Source organism: Sturnus vulgaris, chromosome 27 (assembly GCF_052056855.1).
Source record: "Sturnus vulgaris isolate bStuVul1 chromosome 27, bStuVul1.hap1, whole genome shotgun sequence".
NCBI lineage: Eukaryota > Metazoa > Chordata > Aves > Passeriformes > Sturnidae > Sturnus > Sturnus vulgaris.
This window is the reverse complement of record NC_142269.1, coordinates 685,032-693,165: the sequence shown is the minus strand read 5'-3', so window position 1 is coordinate 693,165 and position 8,134 is coordinate 685,032. Positions and strand designations below refer to the sequence as shown.

General features: G+C 48.5%; 1 long non-coding RNA gene across 1 annotated transcript; it reads left to right on the top strand.

Moving 5' to 3' along the window:
* Nucleotides 1–4,105: 4,105 nt before the first annotated feature.
* LOC106858280 (uncharacterized) lies at nt 4,106–5,490 on the top strand. The gene is made up of 2 exons (XR_015808596.1): nt 4,106–4,482; nt 4,767–5,490. It is a non-coding gene; the product is annotated as an uncharacterized LOC106858280 (long non-coding RNA).
* The last annotated feature ends 2,644 nt before the right edge of the window (nt 5,491–8,134 follow it).

Genomic DNA, 8,134 nt, shown 5'->3' with positions numbered 1-8,134 from the left:
AAAAACATCAAAATGCATTCCAGAGAGCTTTGCAAGGTACAGAACATATTTCGGTGCAGAGTTTGACTGCCAATTTACTGGAAAGTTTCATCCACTGTTTTGCAGCTTGCAAGAAGCTAAGAGAAGAGAAGTGGGTTCTAATTTGGCATGTCCTCAGTCTTGACCCTCTGACTCGGTCACAAATGACAGCACCACAAATGGATCCTAACTCTGTGTATATGCCTGAAATGAGCGGAAAAATGAGGGATTTCTCAAGATGGAAATTGCATTCACCAAGCCAAGAAAAGTTTTCACATGGATTGGGATGCTTGTCGTATGAATAAGTGCTGGAAAAAGACCTCATCAAAACCCTCATTTTCACCATTAGTTTAATTAAGATTCCCTATTTCATTGCTGCCAAAACTACTGAACAGAGTTGGTGACTTGTTAACATCGGCCAGAGAAGCTGAAAGGGATGTATCTCTCCTCATGTAAATCAGCACTGTCAAAAAAAGTCCTTATAGGCCTCATTCCTTAGTCATTCCCGGTAAAAAAAAAGCTCAACAAAAGAGAACTAGTTAAGTGCTGTAATACCCGGAAGAAAAGCAGTGAGGATGTGATCCTGTAACCTTGTAACCCTTTATCGACAAGATAACAAGAAATTCTGTACTTTTGCTACCTTTCTTACACTTTTCCTGATAATCAGCATGTTGCTGTCTCAGAATTCTGTAAGTCTTTAAAAATAAAGGTGATGCAGTTCAGGAGGCAGGCCTGAATCTGTAAGTTTGTGCTGTGCCTGTGTGTAAATCCCAAATCTGTACTTCCCTTCTTGGTGTCTGCTTTGTGCTGAACTACATGAGTGTTAGAAAATCCCATCTCTACAGAGACAGGGCAATTGAGAGGTGTTTTAAAAGATTTTGCTCCATTATCAGTCTCATTGCAGGTTGAAACATTAGAGATGAAAAACTCTACACCATTCTATCAGAAGCTGAGTTATTTCCTGGTTACAATACCTTATAAATATTTTTCAGCCTATTACCTTTTTGCCACACAATGGTGCTGATACTTCTAACACAAATCACCTATTATTTTACCCCACGTGGTCTTGCTACAATGCGTCTTTCACAGTTCTAATTCTTCAAAATATCTGGTCTTTTTGCAAGGCCATTGTTCGAGACTTGTTTCTAGTTCAGTCTCTCTCTCAACAATGTCTTCTCTATTCTATGGCCTTTCTATGTCAGCACACTTTATCTCAGAGTTTGCATAAGATGGACAGGACTGTGTGAGCTTTCAGTCAGGCTTCGATAATCCTTTACAAATCCACTTCTCACACATGAGGATGATAGAACTAACTACACTCAGGCCATGTTGCAGTAATGGCAACCTGTCTTGTGGCTGGGTAGATATGTAACCCTGCATTTCATTGATCTCTCTTACATTAAATGACTGAAAGGCATCAGACATATGTGTCTGGCCCAGTGAATATTAATGAAGATCAGGAAGAAAGAAAATGTTAAATACTGACTAGATAAGAGCAATAGCAACTTCGAACCATCAATTAAAAGGAGTAAGTGATGGTGCAATTGAGACTACAGATGTAAAATCCAAAACTGGGAGATGGCTCATGTGTATGGTTTTTGGAAGGAGGTGGTTGCTTCATTTTTTAAACTAATTCAACTATAATGCAGATAATAATCATGTAGGGGCACATATTGAGAAAGTAAGAAAATTACAGCCTGAAAAATATTCCAGGCTGGAGCTTTTCAGCTTTGTTCCCAGCTGATAAGCTGGTCCAGCTCAAGGCTAGGGAGAATTTCTCCCAGGGTGATAATTTGGTCAAAATAAAAAGGAATTAATAACTAGATAGAACACCTGTTGTGGTGTGTGACCAGGCCCTGGGAATGGGGTGTCTTCTCTCTGAACCAATCTCCTTTTCTCTACTCTTGGAGTTGCAGTCATGCTATAAAACCAAGTGTGTTTCTGAATAAACTTGTCTCTTTCTTTCTGTCATGAAAGACGACCATGTAGCTGTGCATCTTATTTCCGCCGTACTTAAAGGGTTAAAATCCCTTTCCATGGCTACATTTGAAGGTCCCACCGATGGACATTTGAAGGTCCACGAGACCTCTGCCGACAAGGGCACCGAAGAATTCGAGGCCCGAAGCCTGCTGAACCAGGACAGACCCAGCGAGGCTGTCGATAACCGGGGCTTGCCGTTAGAACTGAGCTTTGTCTAGCCAGAGTCGTGCCGGAGCAGGCTCAGGACCCTGGGGTCAGGACCGGACCGGTGACGACGGCCGGGACCGAGAGAGCCATCTGGGAAGATCGTGGATCCCCACCCGACTGCAGCGGGACGGGACATCCCACGGAATTCGTCGGCTGTGCCTCCATCACAGAGGTAACGGGAGCACTTTTGCTCCAGAGCTATTGTTTACCTCGCTTTAGGCGGTGGAAACCCCAGGATCGCTCCTGGGAGGACTGGGTTTCTCTTTAAATATGGGAATTCATCATTCTAAACAGCAGGACACCGTGCTCTCAACTCTGAGAGACATTTTAATTGATTTGGACTGCACCGGAACTTTTACCTCTCCCAATCTCCCCATCTGCGTCCCGGGGAGGGATGGTTTTCCACCGCGGGAAAGCGCGGGGCCCTTTACCGTGCGGGCTGTGCTGGCACAAGCCCGAGCTCTCGCTGCGAGCAAGATCGCAGAGTCCAGGCACGCAGAAATGCAGGCTGATCCCTCTCCGCCTGCTGCCACTGCGAGCGGCCAGGACGGCTGCGCGGTGGTCCCTGCCTCTCCGGGGGCCCCGCGGAGCCCAGCGAGGGGCGTTGATCTCCCCGCTCGTCCCCCACCTTCCCCAAACCAAGGGAGGAGCGGCGGTGACCGCTGCTCTCCCCCAGCCGCGCTCCAAGGGGCATCCATTCCCCCCCTTCACGGGATGAGGCAGCCGAGCCGCTTTCCCAGCGCCGGCTCCCTGCTCACGTGTCCCCCTCGCCCGCGGAGGCAGAAGTTTTTCCAAGTGGCGTGGTCACTCAATTCATGGCCATTATCACAGAACAAGTTATGCAAGCTGTAAATAAGGAACTAGAAGTTTTAAAAGCCACTCAACTCAGCGCAGCAGTGCCTGAGACACTTCGAGGCACCGCGAGCGAAAAGTTGGCAGCGCACGGGGACTGCGCGTCCCCGGCAGCTGTGCCCGCTTTTGCTGCCCATGCCCTGGCGGCTGCCGTCTCGGGGTCGCCGGCGGGGGCCAGCCCCGGCACCGCCACTGCTGCTGCAGCTGGGCCACCGGCGGCTGACCTGCCTTTTCTGTCCTTTCCCCGGCCGGGTCCGGGCGCCCCCTCCTTCACCGGGTCGGGGGCGGGGAGCGCTCCGATCGCCGTGGCGACTGACGTGGCCGCCGCCGCCCGCCCGGAGCTGATACCGCTGGCTGCCGCTGGGTACAGGCGAGCTCGCCGTCAGCCGCTCCAACTCAGCAGCCCCCCCGAGCCTCTGACGGGGGTGTGCAGCCTCACGACCAGCGCCAGCAGGGGCTGCCCTGCCCTCCGGGGCCGGGCCGCCGGATGCTGGGAGGGTGATGCGGCTGATACCTCTAAGTTTAAGTTTTCTGTTCTGTTCTGCTTGGATGTGCTTTTCCGTTCTGCTTGGGTGATGAAAACAGTCCAATTCCAGCTAGGGACTCAAGGACAGTATCTTTAAACTTCAAGCCCTAAGCATAAACAACGTGAAAAGAGGAGGGCGGACACACAAGCAAGCAGGAGGATGAAACTTCCCTATTTGAGACTATTAATTGGACAGTTGACTCCTGCATGCAAATGGACTGAAGCCTATAAAGGTGTGAGAACTCGTGACCAACCCCTCCTTTCCTTCCATCTTGGAGCCATCCAGGCAGGGGCCACGATTGTGGCACTTGTATTGCTGGGGTGTGGCTTTGTAGGCCTTTCTTGGGCCTCACAATAAATACCCGTTTGTTCCCCTTAACTCTGTGTGCAACCTCTGTTCCAGCTCCTCAAGGCATCACGGCCGCCCCCCCCAGCCGAAGGGGCCGTGGCAACTCCCCCCTCCCCTGCCGGGCTGACACCCTCGCTCTCAGAAAGAGCGGCGGTGCTGGCCCGCCCTTTCACGATGATGTCGGAACCCGACCCGCTTGCTGCTGAGAGGCGGAGGCGGGCACCCTTCCTGAGCCCGGGGATGGTGCCGGTTCCTCGCTTCTCTCTGGTGTCAGAGCCTAGCTCCTCTGTGGGGCCTGGGTCTCTGCCTTCTTTCTCTGCTCCAGCAGAGGAAAGGGTGTTTTCTCTTTCCCCCTCAGCCTCATCATTCATTCGCCAAGAAGAGATGATTTTTTTCCTCGGATTTGCTGACCCCAGCGCCGATCTCACTGACCAGAGGAGACCTGTCTGTCTGTCCGGTCTCAGAAGGACTCCTCCCACCGATCCACCGTGCTGCATCGCTCCAGCCCTGTGCTGACACCAGCAACAACCCTGTTCTCGTTTCGAAAGGGGTAGGGGCTGGGTCTCGGTCCATTCTTGGGGTGGGCATGGGGAAAGGGAATTCTCAGGCAGATGTTTCTGTGCTTGAGTCAATTTCTGCAGGAGAATTCCTGGCAAATTGCATGGATGACAGTCAAATGGGAGAAGCACAGGTTTTTCCTATAGCTATTGCTGTCTCAAATGCAGAACAGCAAAATTCTGTTGCTGTCTCCAAGGCAGAACAGAGAAATTGGAAAAAGAGAAAAAAGAGATCAAAATAATCCTGTTTTTGTGAATCACCTTTGCCTCATTACAGGCTTTGGATGAGACACGTCTTGCTGTAACCTGCAAGAAATGCTCACTTTGTCCTGACCAGAGGAAGCAGAATGTGGTCACTGTTCAGTTTCCATGCTGCACAACAAACCAAACACCAACGGGATGATCCCTCTACATGTGGGGAATGGACATTCATCTGCTCATTGAACTGTTGATATGTGTTTGTGTGAAATGGTTGCAGTTTTCACAATTGTATTAGTATAATCACTTAGTGGTGAATTGTCCACCGTTGTACTTCACTTGGTGATGGGATTTGGGCAGAGAAAAGACACCAAACCCTTGGCACTTAAATATCCTCAGGTCTTTGGGTTGTGTTTGTTTTTCCTGGCCCTGCTGGGAAGCACAAACACTTCTCTCTGCCTTTTTTAATATATTTCAGAAGGGGGACCTGTAGGGACACGTATTGAGAAAGTAAGAAAATTACAGCCTAAAAAATATTCCAGGCTGGAGCTTTTCAGCTCTGTTCCCACCCGATAAGCTGGTCCAGCTCAAGGCTAGGGAGAATTTCTCCCAGGGTGATAATTTGGTCAAAATAAAAAGGAATTAATAACAAGATAGAACACCTGTTGTGGTGTGTGACCAGGCCCTGGGAATGGGGTGCCTTCTCTCTGAACCAATCACCTTTTTTCTATTCTTGGAATTGCGAGTCATGCTATAAACCAAGTGTGTTTCTGAATAAACTTTCTTTCTATGATGAAAGATGACCATGTAGCCGTGCATCTTATTTCCGACGCACTTAAAGGGTTAAAATCCCTTTCCACGGCTACATAATCACTAATATGAAAAACAAGGGATTAATTTTCTGCACTGCTAGATGGAAGGTCTCTAAGGAAAATCCTAGCACAGTGGGAACGCAGGTGCAGAATCAGATTGTGTTAAGCTTTCCTGAAACAGATCGTGAAAGATGTGTGAGCTCTCTGTAAGTGCCAGTTCTCAGGGACATACAGCAAGAGCTCTTGACTACCTGTGGGTAGTGAACATTTCATGGTACTTGTAACTGTCACAAAAATGCAGCACCCTGGAAGTGTTCAATGAGGGTAATTTATTTTGCACTCTATGGTTCTAATTGAACTTTTTCTTAAAATAGTGAATCTTGTCGCAGCAGACATCTCATTAGAGGTAGAAATGAGCCAAGACACAGACTCTCATTTAACAACATGAAAAGGGTACCAGTTTATTCTTCATTAGAGCTTAGTGATCCTGACTTACTACAGCAAGCTCCTACTGTAGGGTCCAGCTCTGACTGCTGGCTATTTCCTGCTAGATTATGACTGCAAGTATTGGTTTGCAGACTCTGACTGCAGGCTTTCACCTAGCTCAACTATGACTGCAGACTCCAATAGCAGGCTCTGACTCCATCTGACCCAGACCCACCTCTCGTGGATCTTTTACTGCAGCAACTCGCTCTCTTGTTTCATTCTTCTTTGTATCTCTCTGAATCGTTCCTTCTTCCTCAGGGTTCCTCTGCCTCCTCAAGGTCCTTTTTCTCATGTCCTTAAGGATCCCACTGACCAGCTAACCCACCCCTCTTAACAAACTCATCTTTATTAATCAAAGCCACAACCCATTAAGGGCAACGCTGTTCCTCTTCTTTGGTAATTAGTACAGCTGTGACTTATTACGGGTGAGATTGCCTGTAATCCCTTCTTTACACTGTCCTGGTTTAGGGCAAATTTGGGGGAAAACGTCCGGAGGGAGCCCCCAGAAAGCAAACCCACATGACTCCTCCCCCTACCACTGGGTTTGGGAAGAATTTCCTCAGAGAGGAGTGGGAAAAAAAAGCCTGTTTATTTAACAAGCAAAACACTCCCCAGCACAAAAAAAATGAACAACATCAGATGACAAAAACTCTTTCACCGCTCTGAATGGATGACAAAATCAGAAAGTATCTCCTGCGAGTGGTCGCCCATTTATCAGTCTCTGGCACTGGGGAATGACTGCTACAGATCACAAAATGCAGACTCCCGGTGTTTCTTGGTGTTTCCCAGGTCGCCGTCTGGAACAGGTTCAGATGGTATTCAGGAAAGGGAGAGAAAAAAAAAAACAGTCCAGGGAAAAAATTGGACTGCCTAGCTGAACTAACTAATGAGCAAAAGCAAATCGTAGGAGCAAGAGCAAGCGAGCAAGCCAGCAAGCAAGCCTAGCCTCTCCTAAACACAGACCATGGGGGAGGTGAGCCGGCTGATAACAAGACAAAACAAACCTTCACTTTCAGAGTCAGTCCTGAAAGCACAGAACATAATACCAAGCACAAACAGAACACGCGATTGGGGGTACAAGCACCGTAACATCACTCTAGGACATACATCTGTAAGAGTCAGTCTGGAGTTTCCCTCATTTGCCTCATGACCGTCGCGAGGATAGAGGCTGTCCCAAGGACCCCCACCCGCTTCTGGACAGGAGTTCTGGCCTGGCCGAGGTGGATTCTGGCCAAGGGACTGTTTGCTGGTGCTCTGTGCTTGCTGTGCTGTCCACAGTACAGAGCCTTTGAACAGGTACTGCACCTACAGCTGCTTCTCAGAGTAGCCACCACTGCAACCACTGCATGTTCTGTCTCGAGCACCTCACAATGGCCCATAAATCTCCCACCTCTTGCCCAGACACCACTCACTTTGGAAAAGGACGTTAAGAAAGCCACCCTCTGGAGAAGCCTTTGAGATCTCCCCACAGAAGACGTGTCTATTGGCTGGGACCACGAGGACACTGGAGTCTATTGGGCCAGACCACGAGGAAATCCATCTCGTCTGTTGGTAGCTATTCCCCATCCCCCCCTTTTTCTCTCTCTCTCTCTCTTTACTTTGTTTCCTTTAACTCTCCCTCTATCACAAAACTGAGTTTTTGGCACTCAATAAAGTGTATTTTGCTTTGAGCAAACTGATTTGTCCTCTGTTGTTGTCTTTTGCACCACTGAGATCCAAAAACGAACCATCACGACCCCCACCAGTGTTAAAAGTGGATCATGACATTTAAATTAGGGGAAAATGTATTGCCTCAGCCGCAGCTAGAGGGACACCTTGAAAGGAGTGAGCTTGTCTAGAAAGCAAGGGGGGGAAATTCGAATTTCCTGCAAACTGCACACATCTAGATGTAAAGCATCCCCATGCTCATTTAAGGGCTCTGCCATCAGAATTTCACAAAGGATCCCTTGGTGCAAAAGGCAGGACTTTGTGGTTTTGTTCTTTGTTGGTTTTTGTGTGAATTTTGACTGCTTGGTGTAGTGAAGAGACGGCCAGAGATTTGTAATTAAGGTGTACCTCCCAACCAGTAGATCTCTTCACCCACACAAGGAAGTGAAGGGGGGCACACAGCGAAAGCTCTCTCTGTGTTTTTGTGACTTAAGTAATAGAC